Below are 15,318 nucleotides of genomic sequence, written 5' to 3' on the forward strand. Positions count from 1 at the left end.
TAGACGCTGCTGTTTACATTTGGAAAGACTTGCTTTTAAAAACTGCTTTTATCTTGTCATTGTTGCACTCTGGCACTTTAGGGCATCACGGAGCGGATTTAGCGCTCACGTGACCCCTCACACCGGCGTTCTTCGCCGCTGGCCACGCCCATCGCTAGGCCACGCCCCCTTCTCGCCCTTGAGGCAGTCTACATAAATGTGCATCTACAGAACGCGCAGCGGACGAGCGCAGCGGGAGCGCCGTCTGCGCGCCGAAGTCGCGCATAAGTCAAGCCCGTCTGCGCCCGTCCGCGACCGGACGGGGCCAGGGGCACGACACTATGCCAAAAATCTGTCCTATTCCTCTAAGGACCTCATCGCCCTCCAGGGCCTCTGGCCACTCCCGGAGCCCGTCCGTAGACTCGTCTCTTCACTGGGCATTGCTCCCACCCTCCCCACTCCCCTTCTCTCCCCGCCACATGTTCCCCTGTCATCCTGCTCCCCCCTCCCCGACCCTCACCCCACGACTCCACCACTTTCTGTTATCCTACTCAACACCAGGTCAGCGGTCAAGCACCACCATGAACTCTCCGTCCTACTCGACTCACAGAAACCGGACTTACTGCTCCTGACCGAAACCTGGTACTGTGACACCTCCCTTCCTGTTCTCTTGGCTACCCTACCTCCCTCCTACGTGGCCCTACGCGCCGACCGTCCGGCGGGAAGGGCTGGTGGTGGGGTCGCCTTAATCGCCAGGTCTGATTTGCATTTTCAATCACTTCCCTTCCCCTCCATGCTCCCGGCTGACTTTTTGGTAGTCCGCTCCCTTCTATCCTCCCCTCCCATCACTTGCCTACTCACGTACCGTCCCCCCCAGCCCTCACCCTCATTCCTACCAGCTTTTCAAGACCTACTGGCCAATCTGGTGGTCAATTATGCCTCGGTTCTGGTGCTGGGGGATTTCAACTACTGGCCCTCAGACCCATACGAGTGCCCAGCTTCTAAAGAATTTACAGAATCCTTATTATCCCTCAACTTTGTGCCACACATAACTGTCCCCACTCATTCTCGCGGGCACACACTCGACCAGGTCTGGTCTCTCAACCTTCCAGTGGCCTCGTTGGCGGTCTCTCCATGCCCTTGGTCCGACCATGCCCTCATCTCATTCTCCATTCCCCATAACCCAATATCCAAAACCCCGCACGCTAAAAACACCTGGTCGCGGAATTGGAACAGGCTGGATCTCCCCTCCCTGACCTCCCTGCTCCGCAACTCCATCCCCACCCTTACCGGCCTACCATCGGCTTCTCAAGCCAGGGCCATTAACACCTGGCTGGCGGGAGGTTGCGACTCAGTGGCTCCCTTACGCCGCATTTCCATCCGTCGTCTCAAGGACTCCAATAGATGGTTTAACGACCACCTAAAAGATCTTAAACTGAGCGCCCGACGGGCGGAGAGGCAGTGGAGGAAAGATTACAGCCCCTCATCAAAAACCCTCTTCCTCATGTCACTGGCTGAATATAAATCAGCAATCTTGGTCGCAAAAACCAATTACTTCTCTACCAAAATCACGTCTGCTGACAACAAACCCAGGGTAATCTTTGGCATTGTGAATGACCTGGCATTCTCAGATCGTACCTCGCCCCAGGTCCCTCCTTCCCAGCTTCTTTGTGACCAACTTAATAACTACTTCCTGGACAAAATTACAACTATCAAGACTAATATCCCACTTCCCTCGCCTGCTTTTGTTGATCCCTCCCCCCCTACCGTCCAAAGTCCTCTCACTTTCATCCCTCCTCTCACTCAGGAATCGTTTCTGGCGATACTTCCCAAAGTGAAGTCGGGGTCTCCGGCGGACGTCTGCCCCGCACACATTTTGCAGCAAATCTACTCTAGCTGCCCGGATCCCCCTATTGCTTTCCTCAACGGTTCCTTGGCACAGGGTGTTGTGACCCCTGCACTAAAAGCGGCCACCATTGTGCCCCTTCTGAAGAAACCTGGCGCGGACCCCTCCATCTCGGCCAACTTTCGCCCCATCTCCCTGCTGCCCTTCCTGGGCAAGGTGATGGAACGCCATGTCACCGCGGTACTGAGCGCTCACGTCGAGGCGAATGGGGGGTTGGCCTCCCGCCAGGCAGGATTCCGCCCTAGGCACTCGACCGAATCGGTCGTAGTCTCAGTCCTAGACAACCTCAGGAAGGGTATGGATGACAACCACCACCAGGCACTGGTCCTCCTTGATCTCTCCGCCGCCTTTGACACGGTGGACCATACCATCTTACTTTCCCGTGTCAAGGCGGCCGGCATCGGGGGATCAGCTTTGATCTGGCTCTCCTCCTTTCTGAGGGACCGCACCCAGGCGGTTCGACTAGGCGATTTCACTTCCACCCCTCTCCCTGTCACCTGCGGGGTTCCCCAGGGCTCTTCTCTCTCTCCTTTACTTTTCAATCTTTATATCTTCCCTCTTATCTTTGCACTCCAGCAGCTGGAGGTCACCGTCTACAATTACGCGGATGACCTCCAGCTCATCTTTGATCTATCCCCTTCTTCTCTCTCGGTCTCTAATTTCCAGTCAACTATGACATTTATCAGGGACTGGATGAACCACAACCATCTTAAACTGAACCCGGACAAAACCGAGCTGGTTCTCACTGGTGGTTCATCCAGCCCCTGGAACTCTCTTTTCTGGCCCCCCGCTCTTGGCCCGGCACCATCCCTCTCTACCACTGTCAAAACACTGGGTGTCAAAATCAATAATCAGCTCACTCTTCACTCACAAATCAGCTCTGTGGTTTCCTCCTGTTTCCTCACTCTCCGAACTATCCGCTCTGTCTCCCGTTTCTTCTCCCCCCAGGCACTAAAGATCATCATAGCCGCCCTGGTAATTTCGCGTTTGGACTACGCCAACGCCCTCTATCATGGCATTCCAGTGTACAGCCTGCGCAGACTCCAAACCATCCAGAACCAGGCGGCTCGGTTGGTATACGGTCTTCCACGCTACCACCACTCCACTCCACTCCCCTTCTAAAGGAGCTTCATTGGCTCCCCGTGAAACAACGCTCCCTCTTTAAGATCGGATGCATGGTCTTTCAGGCCCGTCAGGGCACTGCCCCCGCTTTCATCTCCTCACTAGTCAAACCTTATGTCCCCGCAAGAGATCTCCGGTCTTCCTCCAAGTCTCTTCTCCAGATTCCCCGCTTCTCACGCAAAAAGTGGGGCGGGTCTAACTTCTCATTTCTGGCCCCCACTCTCTGGAACTCACTTCCAGACCATCTCCGCTCCGCATCCCACTACCTCTCCTTCCGTAGAGATCTGAAAACCTTCCTCTTCTGCCAGGCTTTCCCCGCCTAAACTTATCTCATTCTTTTCCTGGTCTTTCTCCCTCAGTTATTCAACCCCCAGCGCCAAGAAACCGCAAGGTGTACGCCGCGCTCTACAAATGTTTTAAATTAGAAATTAGAAGCGCTATATAGATGGAATTACAATTACATTATGTAGTATCATGAATGCGGATGTTCCAAATATATATTTTCTTGTCCTTTGCATATCAAACCAATGATGAAATGGATTAGGCCACTCTTTCTGACCTTAGGAGTGCGACAATATAAAGTTCCTTATCGCATTTTGTGTACATATACTAGCCACGCAGTAGTATTTGCATTAAGTCACTATCTTCATGCAGTTTGGCTTTTTAAGAAGATTTTGGGCCTTCCATTATGAACATATGATGACAATTCACATAAATGTGCTAATTTGTATTATTTAGAGAATTATATATTTGTGAAAAATCCTTGTCTTCAGATATGTGTTAAAATGTATAGTTTTATCTACATGAACTTTGTAATTTTAAATATTTGGACTGTATTATTGTCATGGAAGAATGTTGATGATATCCTGTTTCCGTTGCATTTATATTGCTCACTTTGTTATGTGTATCTATTATGCCGTGAGTGCACAGTGCTGTTGCCTAAATGTTTTTATATGAAATTTTATGGGTGAGTCCCCAAAATAAACGTATACCTACTAAGGCTGTGGATTAAAACATGGAAACTAAAATCCTGTGCTTCATGCAGTGTGTCACCTGAGCAGCATTTGGGTGCCTCTCTATGGGCCCGATTCACCTAACAAAATTAAGACTAAATCCTAAACTTACTACCATTCTGGTATTCACAGAATGCACCTACTACTTCTGGTATTCACAGAATGAACTTAGAACTTTTGCTATTCACAGAATGAACTTAGAACTTTTGCTATTCACAGAATGCATTTACGACCACTAAACTTACGTCCGCACTCGGGCCGGAATTTCCGCCCCCGGAGCGGAATTTCCGCACTCGGAGCGGAAAGTCCGCTCACGGGCCAGAGAGTCCGCCTACGGGCCGGAAAGTCCGCATACGGGCCGGAAAGTCCGCTTTCGGGCCGGAAATTCCGCTATCGGGCCGGAAAGTCACATATGGGGCCAGACTACATTAACTGTGGCCATTCATCATTTGAGCCAAGGGTAAACACCTGTCCAAGTCCCTACCATCCCCCACCATGCATCAGCTGACACACTCCAGCCAATCCCAGCCAACAGCTCCAGTTAGCCATCATGTTGCTAGTGCCTACCATCCCCCACCATGATCCAGCTGAAGCGAATTAACACTCATTGACCAGCAGCAAAAAACATTTAAAAGCAGCACACAGTGAAGGAACAGGGGTAGAGAGGGAGCGGGGTGGGGTGTTAGGAATGGCACTGTTGCGGAACTACTTTCTCCTGTATTGTCGTTAATTGCCTAGTTCTCCTACACGGGATTACTGTATGTAACGCTGATCTCATGATGCTATAGTTGGGGAAAAACTAATAAAAATTGTTTTAAAAAAAAAAAAACAGTGAAGCAACAGGTTTGGCCACACAGAGTTTGTCTTTGCAAGCTGACACCGGCTGAGAACAATGGACCTACTGAAAAGAAAGAGGAATTTCACAGCAGAGGAGACCACCATGCTTGTGGAGTTCATTGTCAGGCACCACAAACGCCTCTATGGACTCCCACCCTACTGTACCAGTGGGACACAGAAGGCAGCCCTGTGGCAGCAATTATCCACTGCTGTCACAGCATTGGGGGAGGAGAAGCGCACAGTCCAGGACCTAAAAAAGAAATGGCAGGATGAGCGGCTGAGGGTAAAGGAGAAATACTCCCGGATTGAATTACATCGGATCCTCCCAGCCGCATACTCTGGACCACGCATCCGCCTCACCCCACTGGAGGAGGATATCCTGACCACGATACACCCCCACTTGGTCCATGGGCTGCCTGTCAGTGACGTCCGCTACGTGGTACCAGGTAAGTGGGATGAAAAGAAAAAGTGCATGAAAAGATTGTCTGTGTTGCACTGTCATTGTGAATAAGGAAGTAGTCCAAAGTGTATAAAAGAATCCGTCAGTCAGAGACTCCTGTGTCACCCTCTGTATGTAGCACTACAAGTCCCACAATCCTTAGCGATGGAAATGGCAAATCCCTCCCCCACTTTAGAAAACATGGGCATTGTCCTGTTGCAGTAATACACCAGCCCACTAAGTAGCAATTGACAAATATCAGCAGAGATGCGCCAGTAACAATGCGACACGCAATCCAACTCTTGTGCAACCGCGGATGCATCACATTTACAATGCGGTGCACTGTGGCGCTGGGATAGACAGATGTGTGTCGCAACTGATGGCATTAGGGGGGTGCTCTACTGGAGTAGTGTCGCAAGTGTGACGCAACTCCAACAATGTCCATGGACCGCCTACACCTAACGTTCTGGGCCACTCATTACATGTGCCTCAGGATGGCGTAAGTTTGCATAGCACCACCCTATGAAAAGTTACTACGTGAAATGCCGTCGATTACAATGCATCACTTGTACGAGGCATAACCAAAGAAACGCACACCCTGCCTACATCACAGCTGATGCATGTTTAATGTTGCGCAGGACCGCACAACGTGAGGCATCCCCATCGATGCATAACATTGTGAATAAGTCTAAATGTGTCACCTGTATTACCCCACCGCTGTGTCACAGAAGTGACGCAACTGCGGTGTAAATGTATTACAAGGGGCGTGTAAACCTGCCACAAAAAATCGACTAAGTAAATCACCCCGTGCCAGCTTAAAGCACAAAGCAGAAGGTGAGAGAATCATCAGATCTAAAAAGTCATACACCTATTCTGTTGTACATTTCCCACCCTGCCACGCCATTACGTCCCCAATGCACCACTGCTCCTCCCTGCCCAGTCTGCGGCAGTACTGCATAACACTGTTAGCATGCAGAAGAAATGGGGAAATCACAGAAATGTTCCACAAGCACATATCTCATATGTTTAGTTTTCTCTCTTCTCACCCATTGACACATTCAGCCAGAGCACAGACAACTGCCGCAGCAGAGGTCCCTGCATCTACTGGGAGGAATCGCCACCGTACAGTGATAGGCATACCACCCTCACCGACTGGTAAGTCAAAGTGGCCAGGAGATGGTCAAAATGCATAAATTGTCAGGAGTGACCGAGGGACATATAGTGCCCACATATGAAAGTCAACCAGAGATGAACAAATAGCTGCATTACTATTGGAGTTGTCAATGGACATCCACCTTTAGCTAATTATAATTGTGAACAGCTGAAGACAATATATTACATGCTTTGGCTCATCAAACCTTCGTAACTGCGGAACATGACATGTTTTTCAGCAACAGCCCCAGACCTGCCAATCCAATCCTGTTATCGAGTGCCACAACTACTCAAAAGGGTGTCCCCACTATGTTGTAATGGTGTCTGTAGATGTAATCAATAAATCTAATTGACAGAAATATGGCAATGATGAACAAGTGAGATCCCAGGGTCATTAGTATTGACAATGCATACAACTTTGAATGTTTCCAATATAGATCAAATTCCCAGTCCACACAGCTGGTCATGTACCACTTACATTGTCTGGCTTTTGTGTTGCCCATCAACAAAACACGATAGTGGACCTCACATCAGGATCCGTAGACATGTCATTGTGATATTGGTTGCATCCAGGTAGTGGGCCCATTCGAAGGTATGTGGGAGCAATCATGATATTACGTATAACACACTTCAGCAACGCTGGTGCCCACAACTGCTAGTGCTTATCCTTTGTGCCAGAAATCTAGTGCATCACATGTGGCTGCAAGAATGTAAAGTATCAAAACACACTTATCATTGTAGGTACAACGAGGTCCTCCCAGAATCAAAGACACACACTGACTTCTGCTACAAGGTTGGCTGTGACATCTGTTCAGGGCCCACACACTGTTCCGGTGCTGGGCCAAGGGAAGTGAACCCAATAATATATCAGGCTGACTGCTCATTAAATGTGCCTTTCACGTCCGCCGTATGTTGTATGTGTTGTACAACACTGTTGTCCTGCATCACAATATGCTCACATATGGCATTTGAAACCATGCAAGATCAGACCCTGGTGGCTAATGAAAGGATGACACAAAATCTATGCCAAGTGAGTGCAGAATGGACATTAAATAGTACCATGAGTCATATGAAGTGACCAAAACACAACCGGCTTGCAATTCAATAATCGGAAACACCATGATGAAAATAGCATGGCTGAGGCCAACACTGATGCCAGTAGTGTACCTTTGTGCTGGTAGTAGGGGCTGCTAAGGTGAATCTTCATGCAATGACACCTGCTAAATAACTTGGCTGAAGAGCAACACGCGAATCCAGTGCAGGCAGAAGGCATCAAAGCTTCTCAGCCTATCCGCAATGTGTGAGCATAACCAAACGTTACATTCTGCTTGCCTCCTCTCCTACCGTATTCACATGTATAGGTGAGTGTTTGACATATGAGGTTTGGATGTCTGCTGTACAAGACACCAATCGTTGTCAGCTAAGTAGTACCATGATATTGGAAATGGAGTATGCAAAGAGAGGACACTCAAAGGATGGACCTAAGACATCTTTGTTCTCTCATACAAATATGTGTGACTTCATGCGTGGGGAAGCACAATTGAGCAACATCATGTCCCTGACTATTGCAAATCTCACACATGAAACCCTTTCTGACTTGTCAACAAACAACATGAGACTCTGGAAATATGTAAGCCTGAATGGCAAAGGTGAAAGCAGTGTAATGGGGAGGATTCCGGGTAATTTCTCCCTTCCTTACAGTAACCTTCTCATACAAGTGTGTCTGTTGATGTGTCATCTTATTGATGTCAGTGCTGTGTGGAGGAAACGGCTGGCAACTGCTGCATGTGAGCAGGTGCCCACATGTAAAGTTCATGAGCTAAACATGCTGCACATTGTCCTGGATTACCCACAAATGGTTATTGAGAATGACATGTTGGCTCAGAGCTACCATCTGTGGTTGAAAAATATAGACCTGTATGTCTCATCACAGCTGCTGACAGGATGACACCACAGCAGCGGACACCGTCCCGGGGACTGCATGACATCCTGGCTGAAGCAGTTCAACCCTCGCGCACCTGTCCTTCAGGTAATTCTAGCATGAGGTGTGTCTGTTGATGTGTCATCTTATTGATGTCACTGCTGTGTGGAGGAAACGGCTGGCAACTGCTGCATGTGAGCAGGTGCCCAAATGTAAAATTCAGGAGCTAAACATGCTGCAGATTGTTCTGGATTACCCACAAATGGTCATTGAGAATGACATGTTGGCTCAGAGCTACCATCTGTGGTTGAAAAATATAGACCTGTATGTCTTATCACAGCTGCTGACAGGATGAGACCACAGCAGCGTGCACCATCCCGGGGACTGCATGACAGCCTGGCTGCAGCGTTGAAACCATCGCGCACCTGTCCTTCAGGTAATTCTAGCATGAGGTGTGTCTGTTGATGTGTCATCTTATTGATGTCACTGCTGTGTGGAGGAAACAGCTGGCAACTGCTGCATGTGAGCAGGTGCCCAAATGTAAAATTCAGGAGCTAAACATGCTGCACATTGTTCTGGATTACCCACAAATGGTCATTGAGAATGACATGTTGGCTCGGAGCTACCATCTGTGGTTGAAAAATATAGACCTGTATGTCTTATCACAGCTGCTGACAGGATGACGCCACAGCAGTGTGCACCATCCCGGGGACTGCATGACATCCTGGCTGAAGCAGTTCAACCCTCGCGCACCTGTCCTTCAGGTAATTATAGCATGAGGTGTGTCTGTTGATGTGTCATCTTATTGATGTCACTGCTGTGTGGAGGAAACGGCTGGCAACTGCTGCATGTGAGCAGGTGCCCAAATGTAAGGTTCAGGAACTAAACATGCTGCACAGTGTTCTGGATTACCCACAAATGGTCACTGAGAATGACATGTTGGCTCAGAGCTACCATCTGTGGCTGAAAAATATAGACCTGTATGCCTTATCACAGCTGCTGACAGGATGACGCCACAGCAGCGTGCACCATCCCGGGGACTGCATGACATCCTGGCTGCAGCAGTTCAACCCTCGCGCACCTGTCCTTCAGGTAATTCTAGCATGAGGTGTGTCTGTTGATGTGTCATCTTATTGATGTCACTGCTGTGTGAAGGAAACAGCTGGCAACTGCTGCTTGTGAGCAGGTGCCCAAATGTAAAGTTCAGGAGCTAAACATGCTGCACATTGTTCTGGATTACCCACAAATGGTCATTGAGAATGACATGTTGGCTCAAAGCTACCATCTGTGGCAGAAAAAAATAGACCTGTATGTCTTATCACAGCTGCTGACAGGATGACACCACAGCAGCGTGCACCATCCCGGGGACTGCATGACAGCCTGGCTGCAGCGTTGAAACCATTGCGCACCTGTCCTTCAGGTAATTCTTTCATGAGGTGTGTCACTGGCTTCGACTCCAAAGCCATGACAGAGATCCTGATTCCCCTCTGCATGTAATCAGCAGTTGTTGTGTACAAAGTGAAATACAAATCAGGGAGTGTCATGTGCCTGTCTGTCAATTGGTGATGCAGATAATTGAGAATGTTGTCACTTCCCTCTACAGCTGCTGGTTCAGGGACAGCTATGCCTACAAAAGCTGTGAGGAGACAGGTCCAGCAGGTGACGCTAGGGGGGAACACCAAGGGACAGAGAGTTGTGCCTGGAGCTGGTGAGTTTGCCTGTATCTGTGTAACACCTCAGTGCTATGGTGTGAGCTGTCATTTGTGGTGGTACCCTACACAGGTCACATGATCCTCATCTGTTGATGCAAAGTACAGTTAATACAAACCCTTGTGCTGCTCCACATGTTATACCAGGTCAATCCCTAATACGGTTGCAACCTCTGTTCCAGGGGATGCTGAGGACGAGGATGACAGGCCTATGACCAGTGCGGGCCGACGGGGAATCAGAGGGGAGAATCCCCTGATCCTCCAAGCTGTGATGTCGGCTGCAAGTACTGCTCAAGAGGAGGAGGATGAATTTCCTGAGGACCTCTACTTGGTGGATGATGAGTACTACATGTTTGATGACGATGCAGATGCCAATGCGCGCTATCGTGCCAGATTGGCTAAATCGGTCAGGGCATCACATCCTCTGCCAAGCAACGTTCGTCAGCCCCCTCCCAAGCATAGCATGGCCTGTCCCCAGCCTCGAGCAAACCAGCCACAGCACCCACGCATCACAACACAGACATCACTCCCTCACAGTCCTCACGTCCAGGACCAACATGGTGGTTCCCCTACCCGCTCTTCCCTAGACAGTGTATCCCTGCCATCCTCTCCACCATCTGGGGGTAGTACCAGCCCTGTTGTGCTGCCGGTATCCCCTGGGCACCATTCACCTGCCCACAGGCTCCCACCTGCCACCCCCCCTCCTGCTGTAGGACCTGCTTGTCCCATCCATGGCAGACAGCTGCAGAGAGGGCCTGCACCTGGCTGTGATGGCCAGTGGGAGCAGGACTTCTACCAACAGCAGAGCGATGTGAGGCAGGACATTTGTGCCATAGGGGCTACCCAGTCCGACATGTCGGAGTCCCTGCAGGACATGGTCCACTTCCCTCAGGTGGTGGAGAGGCTGAGCCAAGTGTTGGATAGGATGGATAGGACTTGACAGGACATGTCCAGAAATATGCGAGACATGCTATCCATCCAAAGGGAAGAGGGTGCAAGACACCATGCCTTGGCCATGAAGATGATGGAGGGCATATTGAAAGTGAGCCAAACTTTCCCTTCACGGTCAACGCAGGGAGGGGAGCCATCATATCTGCCCACAGGAGAGCACATCCCCACACCTGTACCAACTGCACTGCAACAGAGCAAAGGGAGACATCCACACCAGCGGGCTGAACTGGCGCTCCCACCACCAACCCCTGTACAGGCACTCCCACCACCTGCACAACCACCACCAACCCCTGTACAGGTACTCCCGCCACCTGCACAACCACCAACCCCTGTACAGGCACTCCCACCTGCACAACCACCATCAACCCCTGTACAGGCACTCCCGCCACCTGCACAACCACCACCAACCCCTGTACAGGCACTCTCGCCACCTGCACAACCACCACCACCACCTGTACAGGCACTCCCGCCACCTGCACAACCACCACCAACCCCTGTACAGGCACTGCCACCACCTGCACAACCACCCCCAACCCCTGTACAGGCACTCCCACCACCTGCACAACCACTACCAACCCCTGTACAGGCACTCCCACCACGTGCACAACCGGCCCTTGTCCAGGCACAACCATCAAGTGTGCATACACCATCTGCCCCAGCACATGTAGATGACCCTGGACAGTCCCTTGGACAGTACCCACCTCCACGTAGGCGGTGAGCCAGACCTGAGCACTCCGAGCAGTCCTCCCCCCCCCAAATTGCGATGTCGCAAGCACGATCGCCAGTGACAGGAACCCAGGACAATGTAACCACGTGATTGTGTGTTCACCAAATAAAGACCTAAAAAAAACAAATCTGTTGTGTCTCATGTCCTGTGTAACGATGTAGGTGGCCTCGAGATGTGAGAAGGTATGTGTGTGTGTGACACAGTTACAAGTGTAACTCATCATTGCAACAAGCCATTATGTGCATAGCAGATGACTCACCAAATATGTGTCCTTATTCAGAACCCGACATTCTAAATGAAGTCAAACAAGTAGAAGTAATTAGAATTCCTCAAATATATTTAGGTATGAACAGAACAACCGTCCGTTTGGAAGGGAGGAAGGAAAACAAATGATGGTCTTGATGCAGAGGGAGAAGGGAACCTGGATTGGGGTGGGGCAACCAAAATATAACACGTCAGGGAGCGTCAGGGAAAACAGTCTATTTACAAGGGGAAAATGAAATCATTGTTCACGTCAATGTCTCCGTCAAAAGTCAAGTGTCCTTCTGGTCATCCTCTAGGACCACAATGTCCAGATCCTCTGAGTCCGATGCAGGCACACGTCTGGCAGGTGCAGTAACAGGCACCACATGTGTTCGTGACACACGAGGAGTACGGGGGAAACAGTGTGGGGCAACGAACAGGGGGAGACATTGACGGTGGTATGGGAAGGGATTGGGGAGACAACAGACGACATGGCTGTGGTCAGTGAATTGATGCTGGTGGCGAGGGTGGCCATAGATCGGAGCATGTCCTCTTGCATCATGCGTACCTCCATACACACTTGTAGCATGATGCGAGCGGACATGTCTGGCTGACCCTCACACATCCACATCAAGTCCACTGGCACAGCCACAGGAGGAACAACACTGGAAGGGGCCTGGAGGGGACAGGAGGGATGTGGTGCCTGAGGTCCGGAGCCAATGATGTTGTGGAGCTGGCGGCGACGATGAGGGGGACTTGTTGCAGGGGATGCAGCTGGACCCCCGATGGAATGGGGGACTCTAGAGGTAGGGAGGGGCTGATGGCAGGCCCAGATTGTGTGTTGGCCTGCCCCGAGGACACCTCTTCAGGGCCCACAGGTGAAGAGTCATGGGGAGAGTAGCTCTCCAACACATCATGGTCCGAGGTGTCGGGTTCACCCCTCCCCTTCAATGTCTGCAGCCTCCACCCGGGTTGTAGCACCAGCATCTCCCTAGATGCGTCATGTTGTAAATAGCCTGCAGCATGGCGCTGGCTTCGCGCCGCCGCTGCGTCACTAAAGTGACGCAACGGCGGCGCAAAAGTGGTGCACGGGGCGTATTCATCTGCTCCATGGTGTCTGATTCACCCATAACATCACTCACGTTGTAGGCGCATCTTTTGTGGGTAAGTCACATCTGTTGATGGCACAGGCCCGACAATGCTATGGTTATGGCCTTTTCTGATTAAGTGACCCATCCTCATGAGGTCCGGCTAGGTCTCTCAGTACATGTATCATTTTCCATCTGCGTCAATTGATTCTTTAGGGACATCCACTACACTGATCGCTGACATGGGCACATGAGCTGAAGCACGCTCAACCTTTTGACTACTGTCACCAGCTGTGATGAACATGCAGTTAGCGTGGCTTGCAAAGTTGTCTCAGGAAGGAATTTATTTACACAGTTGTGTATATCCAAGTTTCATCATTGGCAACAGACAGCAATCCACATTTAGTCCATTCCACTACAGGTTGCTCATGTGAAAAATGTGGCAACGAACTGCTCACGGACTTGCATGCCCTGACCTCGGTTATGTGCCATGGCCCGGTTTCCCAGATTCAGAGCTAGCTGAGGTTCCAGCGGTATGTGTAAGCCATGCGTTAAGGCAATTTTGTGCAAGACACAACAGGCTAATATGATCTTGCACACGACTTCTGGGGAGTACTGCAGCACCCCCCCTGTACGGTCGAGACATCTGAATCCCGACTTCAACAGACCAAAGGTGCGCTCTATGATGGCTCGAGTCCGTATGTGTGCCCTATTGTACCTACGCTGTGGTTCAGTGTTTGCACGCCTGTAAGGGGTGAGGAGATGTGGGGTGAGTGCATACCCAGCGTCACCTGAGGAGAGGGGAAAGGGCAGTTGGTTACATTTCCCTCTTTGACTTGCACAGGACATGATCTATACTGTATTACATGCAGTATCTGTTGGGCCATGTATGTAGCTTTATGATTCTTATTGTACAATGGTTAATGTTGGGGGGCATTCAGACATTTGCAAAACACATTTCCCTCATTTCTAACGCTTGGTACTTACCCAGTAGCCACATGTTGTCAAATTCTCCCGCAGCCATCCGCCGGGCAAGAGGTGACATGCGGAATATGAAGCTGTCATGGGTACTGCCTGGGAACACCACATGCACATTAATGAACCTCCCCCTGGCATCACAGACAGCTTGCACGTTGATGGAATGCCATCGGTGTCTGTTGCAGAAGATGTGTGCAATGTGGCGGGGTGGCTGAAGGGCCACATGGGTACAATCAATTGCACCCAGCACACGTGGGAATTGTGCAATGAGATAGAAATCTTGTGCTGCCCTTTGTCTCAGGGCCAGTGTACGTGGCATTTGTATGTGGTTGTGGGATCTTGCAGTGATGCATCTCAGTACCTGATGCAGGCACCGCGACTGGCTCGCCTGGGATATGCCCACATGGTCACTGGAGACCCTTTGGAAAGAGCCAGTGGCAAAGAAATGGAGCGCAGAGAGGATCTTGAGATATGCTGGGATTGCATGAGAGCAGCAGGTCACAGAGTCAAGTTCCTGCTCCCACTCACATACCATATCCAAGATGACTTCTGGAGGGAAACGGTACCTGGCCCTTACATCTTGACTGGAAACTCCAAATAGGTTGATCCTCTGTCTGTAGATCCTCTCTGCTCTCCTCCTCCTCCTCAAGTGGTTTTGCCGCATGGCAAGGGGCAGTGCAACAAACAAATTCAGTGACATGTTGTAAGGGTTTGTGTGTGTGTCTGCTCTGCAGTTATACGTGATGCCGAGCTAGGATTGGCTGGAGTGTGTCAGCTGATGCATGGTGGGGGATGGTAGGGACTTGGACAGGTGTTTACCCTTGGCTCAAATGATCAATGGCCACAGTTAATGTAGTCTTGCCCAAAATCGGAATTTCCGGCCTGAGAGCGGAATTTCCGGCCAGTAGGTGGACTTTCCGGGCTGTTGGCGGACTTTCCGGCCCGTAGACGGACTATCCGCCCCGTGAGCGGACTTTCCACTCCGGGTGCGGAAATTCCGCTCCGGGGGGCGGAAATTCCGGCCCGAGTGCGGACGTAAGTTTAGTGGTCGTAAATCCATTCTGTGAATAGCAAAAGTTCTAAGTTCATTCTGTGAATAGCAAAAGTAGTAGGTTCATTCTGTGAATACCAGAAGTAGTAGGTGCATTCTGTGAATACCAGAATGGTAGTAAGTTTAGGATTTAGTCTTAAGTTTGTTCTGTGAATCGGCCCTATGAGTCTAGGGTTACTGCATCCAGACCCCTCACACAACA

Source organism: Triturus cristatus, chromosome 7 (assembly GCF_964204655.1).
Source record: "Triturus cristatus chromosome 7, aTriCri1.1, whole genome shotgun sequence".
Lineage (NCBI taxonomy): Eukaryota > Metazoa > Chordata > Amphibia > Caudata > Salamandridae > Triturus > Triturus cristatus.